At 42.1% G+C, this 13,654-nt stretch overlaps 1 protein-coding gene across 3 annotated transcripts in view; it reads left to right on the forward strand.

The window, feature by feature from the left end:
• Window positions 1–1,309: 1,309 nt before the first annotated feature.
• The window catches only part of CDON (cell adhesion associated, oncogene regulated), a 100,748-nt gene continuing 88,403 nt past the window's right edge, over window positions 1,310–13,654 (forward strand). For 2 of the 3 annotated variants that reach the window (XM_055581225.1, XM_055581228.1), the window contains exons 1-2: window positions 1,310–1,546; window positions 3,284–3,414. The gene's annotated coding sequence lies outside the window, so the exon portion shown is untranslated. Of the gene's footprint in view, window positions 1,547–3,283; window positions 3,415–4,411; window positions 4,615–13,654 lie in introns of all 3 variants that reach the window. The other variant, XM_055581226.1, reaches the window with a different exon arrangement.

Consider the following 13,654-nt stretch of genomic DNA (forward strand, 5'->3'; position numbering starts at 1 on the left):
TTCTTAGGACCAGATGCTTTCATAAAGACCCTGGATGTAGCTAAAGTAAAAAACTAAACTGTCTGAACACCACACTTTCATAGCCTTTGCTTGTGAAATTCAGTTAAGAAGGTAGTGAAGTGAAAGTTGCTCAGTCATGTCTGACTCTTTGCGATCCCATGGAAGGTTAGGAATGTCATATTTCTCCTGATGTTCAGAACTGAGTGTTTTTGAACTCCAAGTATCATTAGAGCTCTTTTTTGTAATTAAATAGTAAGGGACGACGATGGTAAAAAAAATTAACTGCTATTATTATTATTACTATATAGAGGTCACAATCCTCGAATGCCCATATGTGGCAGGTGCTTTCCACTAAGTATCATACTTATGCTTCACAGCAACCTTTAAATACAGTAGAAATTATTTCCTTTTCTGTTTGAACAACTGAAGTTCAGTGAAATCAGATCACTTGGGGCACGTCCAAAGGACAAGTTGGGAAGATTCTGGGGCCAAAGGCCGAGGTGGTTGCACGAGGCGACGCTGAGCCTCTCCTAGTCTCTAGGAAGTTTTGTTACCTGCCTGCGTATATGTGAAGGCAGAGCGGGAGAAGCGGTGAATCCGAGGAAGATTCACCGCCTAAGAATGTAAATACTAAACGTGGGGCAAAGGCGAAGGAACCAAAAGCGGCGGGAAGCCGGAGCCATAAGGCAGACACTAGGTACGAGCCAAGAGAAGAGATGGACTGGCTGGCTCCGCAGACGGCTTAGGTGGAGGGATGAGGGGCGGGGCCTGGGCGGGGAAACCGGGGCCAGTGTAACCCAGTAGTGCTCGTGCTCGAGCCCAGTAGTGGACCGCCCCAAAGGCCGCCTCTCCCGGGGAAGTAAAGGTGAGGGGAAAGGGAGTGCAGGCATTATGGGAAACTCCGAGAATTGCTAAGGCAACTCATCCTTCCCGATCCTAAACCAAAGCAGAGACTGTCCTCTCCTTTCCTGGGGGGGCTACCTTGTAGCGCAAGCAAGAGGGGGACAGGGAGAAGGGCCTGCCCGGAGCGCACCCCCTCCCCCCAGCTCGTTGGTATGGCCCGTCCCCCCGCCGCTGATCTGGCAGGCTGCGCGCGCACCCTCTGGCGGGGCGCGGGCCGGCGGGGAGCTGCGGCCTCCGCGGCCCGGTTCCCTCCTCCCGCTCCTCGCGTGCTGTTCGCTGGCGCGGCGCCCGCCGGGTGACGCGCCCGCGCGCCTTGGCGGGGAGGAGCGCGGCCTCGGGGGCGCGCCCCGGTGACTCCGCCCACCCACCCCCGCCTCCCCTCCCCTGAGTCCCGGGTGCCCGGCTCGCGCGGCTTGGTGCGAGGAGATCGGGACCCCGCGCCGCCCGCCCCCGCGCCCCCCGCCCCGGCGTGAGAGGTGCCACGCCCTCCCGCTGCCCTGCCCGGTGCATGGAGGGGCCCGTTCGGATCGCAGCCGCCGCCGCCGCCGTAGCCGCCGCCAGCACGCGGGGGATGACCTGGGGGTGGCTTTCGGAGCCGGCTGCCGCGCAGGAGGTCTGGGGGCTTAGCCAGCCCCGCTGAGAGGTGCGGGGGTGGGGTCGCACCTAAGGGTGGGCGGGAGGGGTGGCCTGGGGACACCGGGCTTGGGCGCCACGAGGCTTGGGAGCTGGAGGTCCGGGGGAGCGGGCTGCCTGGGAGGGCTGGGGGTCCAGGCTGCGTGCGGGGTCTGGAAAGGGTAACTGAAGGATGCGCAGCGGGGAGCTCCTAGGTTCCCGGTCCTGGGAACTCTGAGCCACCTCGTGGAGGAGGCGGGGTGAGGTGTCAGTGACACGATACAATCTCTTTGACAATGATCCGCTGAGGCAGGTGAGATGAAGCATAGCGGGGTGCAAGGGGCGCCGGGCACGTTTTCCCAAGGGAGCCGGATCTCTCGCCTCTCTCAACCTCCATCCCCGCGGAGCGCCCGAGAGAGACAGTGATTTATGTGTAGGGAGAATCAAGAGAAATTTCCTGCACAATGTATCTTTCTCTGCCTTCACAGACTCAGTGACTTCCCAGCCCCAGGGAGCGTATTTTTTCCTTCTCCTCTGTAAAGCATTCTGTGGATTGCATTATCATTTGCTAAATACATTACAGCCCGCTATTTATTTCACTCTGCAGCTTCCAGACCTTTGTTGCATTCTCTCCACATCTAGGAATTTCAGTAATAAATCACCGAGGGGCTAGAGAGCCTCTCTCGCCCTTCTCTTCATTGTTCTCCCCAGCCCACCAAATCAGGTGGAAGGCTCTTCAAAAAGAGATTTCTCCAGAATGCCTGTTTTTCCCAGTTCAGACTCCAGAGGGTGGCAGGTGCCTGAAGGGCAGGCTGCCTTCCAAGTTGGCATCTAGAATTGAGGGAACCTCATTAACCTCTGTGTCCTTAAATCAGACACCTTGAGAAACAGAAGACTGGACTAAAAGGAAACATGAGATACAGTCTGAGGCCAGTGGCCAGTAAAGGTGAACAAGGCCAATTCTCCTTCCTTGCCTCACTGATGCCACAAGCCGCAGACTTTCCAGCTGACTCTTGGCATACCTAGTGGACAGTGTCTGGTAGGAGAGGGTGGGAGGGGGCTGGAGCATGAAATGGGTTTATTCTCAGTATAATTCTAAACAGTCTATTACATTTTATAGCTCATTTTTGGGGGAGTAGTCTATTTTAGCTGAGAATGTGGGAGTAGTTCAACTTTTAGGACAAGATGAAAGCGACCTCTAGAAAATTTCTGGAAAATTTAAATGAGTGCTTAACTAGAAAGCATTCTTAGGAACCCAGAGAGGCACCAAATACTGTAGTTCCTGTTTTGCACATGTGGAAATAAACTGCCTCATACTCTAAGTTATATGAGAAGGATGGAGAAAACCTGTTTCATTTTGTAAAGACGTGCCCTGGGTGTGTGTTTGGCAGCGTGTGGAGCAGAAACATTTATATTTCTGTAAAACGCGCACGCACGCACACGCGCGCACAGACACACACATGTGTATATTGTTTAACTTTCATGCAAAAACTCGGATATAGTATTTGGGAAATCTGTCTTTGTTTGAATAGTTTAGTCAACCAGGAAAATCAGTTACTAGAGGTACTGTGCTATTGTTTGTATAGTAACTCACTTGGGACGCCTTGATTGATTGCCATGGTTCTCATCAGCCTCCTCTTCTGTGGAAAGTACTTAAACAGCTCTGACCCTCCAGCCAGGAAGCACAGAGAACCCTTAGGACTTGGAGCATACAGATCTACCTTGTGTAGGTTGGCTTCTAAATCAGTGTTACTTGTCTTCTTTGCAGGTGGCTTGCCTGTGCATGGAAGGAATTAAGTTCATTTTAAGATAGGACACTCCCCACCGTCCCATCTGTAAGAGGAATCTTTATGTTGGAGTAAGAACTTCTGCCATAGGGCTGGGCTCCAAGAATTTCAGGTAAAACTTGTTGACTAGTTCTCATGCTTTCTTTTTCTTTTCCCACTTTTGCCCTTATGCTTTCGCGACTTTCTAGATGATTTCATTAATGGTTTTGTCAAAATGGAAGTTGAAGTATAATGTTGCTTCTTTAGAAATGTTTCTTATGCAGACGTTTGGACTAAAAATCTTTAAGATTTTTAGGTACTGTTTGTAAGTGAATCGGTACTGTTTTTAAGTAAAATACTGGAAAAATGATCTCAAGAATTAAGCCTTATTGTAGCAAAATCAGGCTGGAGATCAGAAATTTAAAACGATTAAGTGAAAAATTTTTTATTTTTTAACACATTGTTACATTAGCTATTGCCTTGTCGTTAGCATTTCTACTGTGTAAGAGTGGAGCTAAGGCAACACATCAGAAGAGAAGCCTTGACGTCTAGGGATAGTCTTTCTATAGACATATGATCTTACTACTTAATAGAAACTAATTAGATTAGAAAGGAAATTTGGAGTCTGGTTGGTAAACAGATTGCTCTGAAGGACTTGATTTAATGTGGGTTTTGATGGGTGCTTTTTTCAAGAAATTTTATTAACTTGAATTAGAGAATGCTTTATTGTTTGTATTTTAAATTTTACATTATACATAAACATTTCATTGATTTATAAGCACTCCATTTATAAATGTTGTATATATGGTACTGACTCATTTTTCAGGAGAACAGAAAGGAGAGCTTGACTCTCTTCAATTACAATGAAGAGATAGTATATGGGATATATTTAATTTCACTTTACATATATTGGATTACAATTAAATGAAAAACTGGTTTGTTGGGTTTTTTTAATCCTTCAAGTTCTCCCTCATTGTCTGTGCTCTTTCCCCCCATTGTCAGGCTTAAAACATACAGTATCATTGTCATCTGTCCCCTGAATAATGGTCCTGAGGTGATATTATTAATGTGGCTTTTTAAAATCAAACTAATTATACTTGCCTAAAAGAGCCACATGTGTGTGATTCTAGCTGCCTGGTGCCTTTTGAGAGCCCTGGAGACAAGCTAGTGAATAGAGCTGAAAATTCATTCTGTATTTGATTAAATGGAACAGACTTGCTGCTCCTTACCCCAGCAGGGGCGATGAGATCTCTTGATCCCCGAAGCGGCTCCAAGACCCTGGGAATTCCATTAGCGAGCACCTGAGGAATTTCTGCCCTGCAGTGCCTTTTTTGTATGTGTGTATGTGTGTGTGTGGAGAGGGAGGGGAGCCGAGTGGTGATGGGGGAGGCGAGTGGTGATGGGGGAGGCGGGTGGTGGTGGGCGTGGGGATGGAGAGAGGCTACATTAGAAGACTCCATATGTTAGCGGATCTAAAATCAAGGCAGGACTTAACAGCTTATCTTGTACGAGAAGAGCCCAACCCATAGGCAGATTGCTGGCCAGGACTTTCTTACCAGCACGACTGTGGTGATGCGTCTTTATCCTGAAGTGCACGCCACTGTAAGTACAGAAAGTCACTTTTCTGCTTTCCCTCTGAAGCACAAGCATATACACGTTGCAGACCTGGTAAGTTTTCTCTGAATGATCTTTTGATAACTATGTAAAATCATGGTACAGTTCGATCTCGCCTGTAAGGGCCGCTTTATTGTTTTAATAACTTTTTCAGCCAAGAGCAGAATCAGACTTTTCTGTGAAGCAGAGTGTTTTGCAGAGATGAAATGCTTGTTTGAATAGGCATATTTAAGTTTGCTGTGTTGTTTTTATATGACTTTTATTGTGTTTTTGTAACATTATCGCAGAATTTACCTTTGTGCAGGGTATGTCTGTCTCTTCTGTTGTCTTTTGAAAAATTTCTCTCTGCTAGGATTTTTTAAGACATCGCTTTGCACACTTGCCAGCAGCCACAAATAAATGAAATATATATCTATCAAATATTCTGTAAAATCTTTGGAGAAAAATTTTTGAGAAACATCAGCATGTCTCTCCACTCCACCCCTACCCCAGCCCTCACCCCACCCTTCTTCCCCTGCCCATGAATGATTTTTGAATACAGACTATGAGCCTGGTTTGTTTCTTGTGTGTTTTTCAAGGAAGAGCAGTTCTGAATCTTGGACGTTCTACTTAATTGATTTTCATCTTCCAAGAATAGTTAAAAATGAGTGTGAATTCCAGTGTTTGTAGCTTTCAACTAGAGCAGAGAGCAGTAGCCTATTTGATAGATTTTGTTTCTGATTAAAATCTTGTGTGTCACAGATCTCTCCATCCGATTCCTGTGTAGTCCTCTACTAGAGCGTCCTAAATGTATAACACTAAGTGTTAAAAATAAAGAAGTCTTTTAGAGAATATGTTTAACTTTTTTTTCTACCTTCTTCCTGGGCTTGCATTCTACTAGTATGCTATGCTAAGTCACTTCAGTCGTGTCCGACTCTGTGTGACCCCATGGACGGCAGCCCACCAGGCTTCCCTGTCCCTGGGATTCTCCAGACAAGAACACTGGAGTGGGTTGCCATTTCCTTCTCCAGTACATGAAAGTGAAAAGAGAAAGTGAAGTCGCTCAGTCGTGTCCGACTCTTAGCGACCCCATGGACTGCAGCCTACCAGGCTCCACTGTCCATGGGATTTTCCAGGCAAGAGTACTGGAGTGGGGTGCCATTGCCTTCTCCGTCTACTAGTACGGCCAGATTGAAAAGACTCTGGGATGAATGGGAGTAAATACTAAAGTTAGCATTGGGCCCCTCTCTGTTCACAGTTGTTCAGGAACTTTGCTGTGTGGTGTATTTTGATGGCCAGAGATAATAACTATCGCAAAGCAGATTTTGTTTTGCTACCTGTCAGTTGGAATGTGAGTCAGGACTTCAGTTCTTGAGAACCAGTGTTGTGCTTTTAACCATAGACTTAGGAAACTGTCCAGTTCCTTACTACTTGAGAGGGGGAAAACACACAGGTTGTGTTACTGAACTGAGACATATTCTGCTTACATTTGGTTACAATATTTTTATATTGCTCTTGTGTAAACAGAATTAAGAAACTGACATACAGCTTGCTTTTCAGCCATTCTTGTCATAGATTAGCTCATCTCTTTTTATTTGTGTGAGTTGGGAAAGTGATTTTGATCTAAGCCTTGACTTCCTCATCCCTAAAATGGGGCTAATAACGGTAGTAACTGTTTGCATTGTTTTGTGGATTACATGAGATTCTGAAAGTAAAGCACTTGGCATATAGTAAGACCTCTATGAATGTTAGCTGCTATTTTAGGTAACTCCTCCTGTACACATTAGTCTGTTACTTTGATCCAGAAGTGATTTCTTTTGAAGATTAAACAATGAGGAATTCTCTGACGTTAGTAATAGTGGGGGCACATGGAACTGCTCTAGTTTTAGTATGCTACAGTTCTCTTCATTTTGCAATTGAGACTTAAAAGGCACTTGGAAACAATGTTGCATACCACCCCCCCCACCCTTTGAGGTATAATAGAAAAATGTACACAAGTGTACAGTTAATGTATACTGAGCGAACAGCCAGATGAAGTTTTATATATGCACATGTGTGGTAACCGTTACCCAGATCAAGATGTAGAACACTTCTTCATCTTGGAAGGCACCCTGGTGCCCCTTCACGGACTTGTCTGCCGCCCCCAGCCGAGGACAGCTATTTTGACTAGTCTCAACCATACGTGAGTTTTGCCTGTTCCTGAACTTTGTAAAAATAGACTCACATGATAAATATTCTTTATATCTGGTTTCTTGCACTGTTCCTTATGTCTGAGAGCCATCTCTGTTACTGTGTATGGTAGGAATTCATGCTTTTCAAATTGTTTTAGCATCTTTTGCCTATTTTGAAATTCATAGTAGTTCATTTTATTGGCACATTAGGTATGTGGTTATTGGGAAAACAAGAAAATAACAACATCTCTTCCTCAGTCATTAGAAAATGAGATCCTAGTCACTATCTTAGAAAGAACTTACTTTTGTACATGAAGTTGGGTTGAAGGTTCCGTCACCTTCAGTGACAGTTCCATGAACCAAATCCTTTGATAACTGCCTTCATTTGTTTGTGTGTTTAGAAAGGGAGAGATGGAGCCTCAAAATAAGGACCATCTAAGGTAGCTGATAATGTTCATGCTTAGGATTTAATGTCAAAGTCAATACTTAGCATGGTGCATTCAAGGAAAGCAATAACTAGCTCAGCATTAGCGTCATATTCTCTTAGGAGAAAGCGAAGCAACACAGTGGATTCTTGCGAGGGGAGGGGGGGGAATCCACCCATAATGGAAGAAAATGGAGCAAGGATATTGTTATACTGCAGGAAAATTTTGAAGAATGGGACCCCACAGTTGAATCAGGAAGAAGAATTTTAGTCACTAACGTTCTGAACAGTTGCTGTCAGTCTCTGCCTATATATTTGGAATTTCTATTGGTATTGTTGGAATTCCCTATTACAAAATAAGTAAAATTGATTTCACCAAACAGTGAAATAAGAATACCACATGATATGGATGAATCAGAAGTGTGTTTTTTGTTTTTAAATTTTGGAAGGGGCTGCAGCTGAGGTTAATAGTGTGTGTTTCTGCTCTTGGAAATGTTGATGAAGCATTTTCTGGGTGTTCTGCTGGGATACAAGCCACTTCTCTCTCTCTGGAGACATTGTCTTTTTCAACGTTTGTAATTTTATTAAATCTTCTTTTTCATAGCTCCTTGACACCAGGTCCATCTTCACATACAGCCATGTACAGGATGGGTTCCTTTGGACTACAGGGGGCAAGTGGTCCCCTTTTCTCTTAAATCAGAACCCCAGCAGCCAAGATTTCACTGGGGGTGGGGAGAGTTGAAATAGTGATATATGATTCATCTTTCGTCCCAGAGGGGGCACTCAAAAGATGCAGATTTTTTTCAAAAGAAGAACTGTTGACAACTAAAGCTGCCTCAGGATAGAAAATGCTCTTTTAAAGGGCGTGAGCTCCTTGTTGCTGGACGTGTTATAGTGGTGTTTGCAAAAGATGCTGCGGAAGAAATCTTTCCCTTGGGTGAGAGTTGGGACCTTATGACCCCCAAAGGCCTTTTCGGTATGAACCCATGAGACAGGCTCTCCTGAGGGGGCTGTGCTACTTAACCATCACATTCAATAGTTCCCCCTTACCCCAGGGATCACTTGCCGCAGTTTCATTTCCCTGGGATCAATCACAGTCCAAAAATATTACATGGAAAGTTCCAGAAATAAATGATTCATAAGTTGCAAGTTGTATGCTGTTCTCAATAGTGTAATGAAATACTTTCCCCCCACCGCTGCCACCATAGATCCCCAGACCTTCAGTATTGTCCTGCCGCTGACATCCAGCCATTCACTTCGTCACGCCTGGGTGACCAGGCTTATCAGGAGCTGGTGATCGTCCTTCTGATGATATGTACTAGCCTAATTCTACATCACAATGCCTGTTACTCACCTCACTTCATCACATCCAGTTGGGCGCTTGGTCACCTCCTACCATCATCATCATAAGAGCAATATTCACAATAGTGCAATATTTTGAGAGAGAGAGAGACCACATTCATATAACTTTTATTATACCATATTGTTAAAATTGCTCTATTTTATTGTTAATCTCTTACTGTGCCTAATTTATACATTCAGCTTTATCATAGATATGTATGTATAGGAAAAAACACAGTGTAAATAGGGTTTAGTACTATCCACAGCTTCAGACATTCACTAGGGGCCTTGGAATGTATCCCCTGTGGATAAGAGCGGGGGGCAACTGTACATAATTTTGGAGGGAAAAAATGTGTAGAGTTCCAAACAACCATTGGATAAATAAAATTTCTCAAACCAGCCCTAGTTTAAAGTTGAGGACTGCCTCTTCTTGTTGACCCTTTCACTTTAAATGTAATTTAGTTTATCAATAACAAGTAAATGTCAAATATTCTTTTTTATTTAAAGAGAAAACGGGGCCCTTTCCAGTATTCTAAGCATATCATTAGCAGAAATGCGAACACTTTACAAATATCTGCTACCTTTTTAGGTAGGTACACACCTGAGTTTATTTGCAGCTTCACCACTGGCCAAGTAACTGACTCACTCCTACAGAGAATTACGAGGCTTCCCAGATGGTTCAGTGGTAAAGAACCTGCCTGCCAATGCAGGAGACACAAGAGGATTCGATACCTGTGTCAGGAAGATACCCTGGAGAAGGAAATGTCAACACACTCCAGTATTCTTGTCTGGGAAATCCCAGGGACATGCAGAGTCACTAATCTCACTGGATTTTTAAGGGCAGAAGTGTGTAATTAAAAGAAAGCTTAGGATTAAAAAAAAAAAAAAAGTTAAATGTTAAAGATATTAGGACTTCTATCATCACATTATCACTGGAATGCTTGTCAAACATTTTATGTATTTAAGATGTTTAATTTTGTTCTGTGCTGTTATTTTGTGCCCAGAGAGCTGATGTCAGATATTGTCTGTTTTTTAAATACATAGTATTAGAGGAGTTTTCCTGGATTTCTGGCACTAAAAAGTACATTCTGCCTTCTGTCTCTTGCCAGGGAAATTTCTAACAGTTATTGGCTTTTTAGGTATCAGAATAACAGTAATTAGTATTTTCTCTTTTACTATCATTTGAAATCTGTTCAGTGAGTAATTGCATACACTGCCTGGTTGGAGGTGAAATTGGCAAAGGGGACGAATGTCTAATGGATAAAATACTACTTTTATCAGGCCATGAAATTACTGTAGTGACATCAGAACTTGGCAGCCTCTTGTATTCCAATAAAAAGAGAAATAGCATCGTAAGTTAGGGATAAGATTTTTCTTGCCCATTTATTTTGGATTATTTTCATGGTTTTAGCCTCAGGGCATGTGTGCAACAAAATAGCACAGTGAATAACAGGCAGTGAGAAGGAGTGAACATAGCTTCAGCTGGAACAGATACGCTGTTTTTCACTCACCTCTGTTTCAGTGGTTTAAACTTCCTCCTAGGTTGGTGAGTGTGAAGTTATGAGAGTAGGTATGAAGAATCCTCCTCTATGAAGTGAAGTTAAGCTTCATTATTGACATTACATAGCTTTCAATATATTGAAAAAGTTTGATAATTAGCTGTTGAAATGGTCATATGAGGGGGAATGTCTAAATGTGACTATGAGTGGGATTGTGTCAGACAAGTGCTGTTTATTCCAGTAAACACCAGTAAAATGACGTTGTTTGAATCTAGTGTTTCCTCCTGCCTGTATCACCCTGTTCACTCTTGAAATTAGGCTAATTAGGCTTTTAGATATTGCCGTGATTTAATGACAACTGATGCACCAGGATTTCAAATTGGTTTCCACGCATCTGAACAGTTGTTCCAGTAGATCTTGGGACTGCTGAGTCCTGGGAAAATAGATTTATGTTTCTTAATAGATTATTAAAACACCCAAGTAGAACCACACTGGTCTTACCGTTGTGTTGTGTCCATAAATTACCATGTGGGTTCTCCTATTCCTGATCACTTTTTTAAACCAGATCATTTTATTGTTTCTTCCATTAAGTCTTAGATGGTCTTCCAAAATGAAATTACACATTTTGTTTTACAATAAGAAGGATTATAGTACGGATGGGTTAGATTTTAGACCTAATTCTGCATTTTTGCTCCTCCTAAAGAACATATTTTCAAGTCATATTATAATCTGATTAGAATTGGGCCTGACCTCTAAATCAGTTCTTTTGATTTCTAGTCATTGAATATTAGGCACACTCCCTTTACTATGGTCAAGTCCTTTTTGAGAGTAAAACGAAAACAGATCAAACTTCTACTCTGAATCCCTAATTCCAAACTCTAGTTATTAAGTTATTCATGTTTTGACTGTAGATCCATATAAACGCCTTTCATAGAATTTTCTTCATACACTTTAGAGCCAAAGTTTTTTTTTTTTTTTTTTTTTTTAGCTTCATGGCGACTAAAGCCAATTTTGAATCATTCTAAGATGGGTTGTTAACTGTGGTCTCCTATTAGGCTAGCCAATGAAATTGTCATTATTTGTTATCCTTTTGTGTTCGAGGATGCATTTTAAAAGAGCTGTTGTCACCGTGGTTAGGCCTTAAAATAATTTTAATTTTGTCACTGTGACTGCAGCCGCGGTGGGATTTTTAATCGTAAACAATAAAGCTTGTGCAGAGATTTGACAATCTTTTTTTTGCAGCATCAAATAAATTTTAGCTCAGGGATTTGACTGAATACATCTTGTTGATGTTAATAAGGTCTTGTAGCTAACTCCCAAAGTGAGTTTCTAAATATGAGCTTAGTAAGTCCAGGTTGTACCCTACCCACAGGAAAGTAACAGTAGAAATTGTTTTAAAGAAAAATTGTCAAGGTTTTACTTATTTGGAGATTTTCTCTTCCAGATAGGCAGATTATTAGGAAAAAGATAGGGAAACAATTGACCCTGTAGAACAAAGACAGCCCTTGATCAGATCCATGTTTTCTCAGCTCGGTGTTGTACACATATACTGAATACTTAATGAGTTGTGACTGTAGATGTCAGCTGGGCATGGAATCAAATTAACAGACACCACATACTAAACTCCTGAGGCCTTCAACGATCAAGAATGAGAGACTGAGTTCTGAGTTTTTCATTTGTGCAATTAAGATTTTTTTCCCCCCTTCATGTTGAAATGTGAGTTTTCTGGAGAAAGAATCCATTCACTTGCCATTTCCTAGACAAACAGTCCCCATTTGCTTTAAAAGTTCTTTCTAATTCACTGAGAAATACTAGCATCTTTTGTGCCTGAATCATCTAGAGGGATTTGTACTACAGGAATACTTGGGCAATTTAATAATAAACAGTGTGGTGACAAAGGAGCAAAGTATTGCTTTGGTTAAGCCAGGGGTCTTGATTGAATGAGTGCCCTGCAGACTTATCAGAATGATGCTTCCAGAGGATTGGGGAGCGAAAGACGTCCTGACACTGCATGCGCAGACAGGTTGGGTGGAACCGGGACCCCCCTGTGCTCACGCAGCTCCGTGCTGAGGAATTGCTAGTTCAGTTAGACGCCTATCCTGTGGTTCTTTTCATTCTATTTACAGAATATTTGTCTTCTACCCTCTATTTCTAATGGTTGTTATTTCTTAAATAATTCTATAGGGTCCTTTGTACTTTGCAGAGTGTTTTAAAAGCTTTTTTTTTTTTTTTCCTGTTTGCAATAATGTATGAAATAGTAAAGTTTTCATAAGAAGGGAAGTCATGAGGAAAATAAAGATTGAGCATTGGTTTCACACACAGGAGTTTTTAATATAGTTCAAAGTTGGGTTAAAATATCTCTAATGTTGGAAGAGGAGATTATTTGAAACTGGGGTCTTTGTTTTTAAGCTTAATTTAGATTATAAGTGCACGTTTGTCTGATTAGGAATAGAATGAAATAGTTGAATTTTAAGGTGTTTTTTTTTTTTTTTTTAATTTTTTGATTGTGCCATGTAACTCATGAGATCTCAGTTTCCCCACCAAGGATCGAACCCTGGCACCCTGCAGTGAAAGTACTGAGTCCTAAACATTTGACTGCCAGGAAGTTTCTTGTTTTGTTTTTGTCTATGACATTTGTAAACCACAAACTGCATCTGAGATTCTATTGACCTAATGGAAGATACTGAGATAGTGAAGTAAATTTTGCCAAGGTAAAATTGACCCCCAGGTGTTTTGTATTTTTTTAAGCTCTTTCCTCTTTAAAGAGGTCTTTAATTACCACCACGCTCCCCGCGCCCCTCTCCCCACCCCCCCCCCCACCCCCCCCAGCAACAGGAATCCTTACTTTCCATTTTTTTAGAGCAGGTACCTGGATTCTTAGAAATTCTTTAATGGTATATTCCAGCTGAAAATGAAGTTTGAAAGCCCTATCCAGTTACATGCCCAGTAAGGAAAATAGCAAAGGGGGCTTTTAGAAATAAATCTCATTTTACATATACATTTTTGCTTGTGAAATAAATATCAAATCAAATTGAATGCTCTTTTTCTTAACATTTGTTCCACGGTACCCCTGTGTTCTGAGCATGACAGATGAGGTCAATGCTTAATCTTATTTTCTGTTTCTTGGATATGTTAGAAAATGAATACAAACTTTGTAACTTTAAGTGATTCTTCTCATATTTCTTTTGTCAATCATTAACTATTTCTTTTCTTTTTTAATTTATTTAAAATTGGAGGTTAATTGCTTTACCATATCATATTGGTTTCTGCTTTATAATAGTTTGAATCAGTCATAATTTGAATCAGTCATATATATATACCCTCCCTCTTGAGCCTGCTGGAGAT

The sequence above is a fragment of the Bubalus kerabau genome, chromosome 5 (genome assembly GCF_029407905.1).
Source record: "Bubalus kerabau isolate K-KA32 ecotype Philippines breed swamp buffalo chromosome 5, PCC_UOA_SB_1v2, whole genome shotgun sequence".
Lineage (NCBI taxonomy): Eukaryota > Metazoa > Chordata > Mammalia > Artiodactyla > Bovidae > Bubalus > Bubalus kerabau.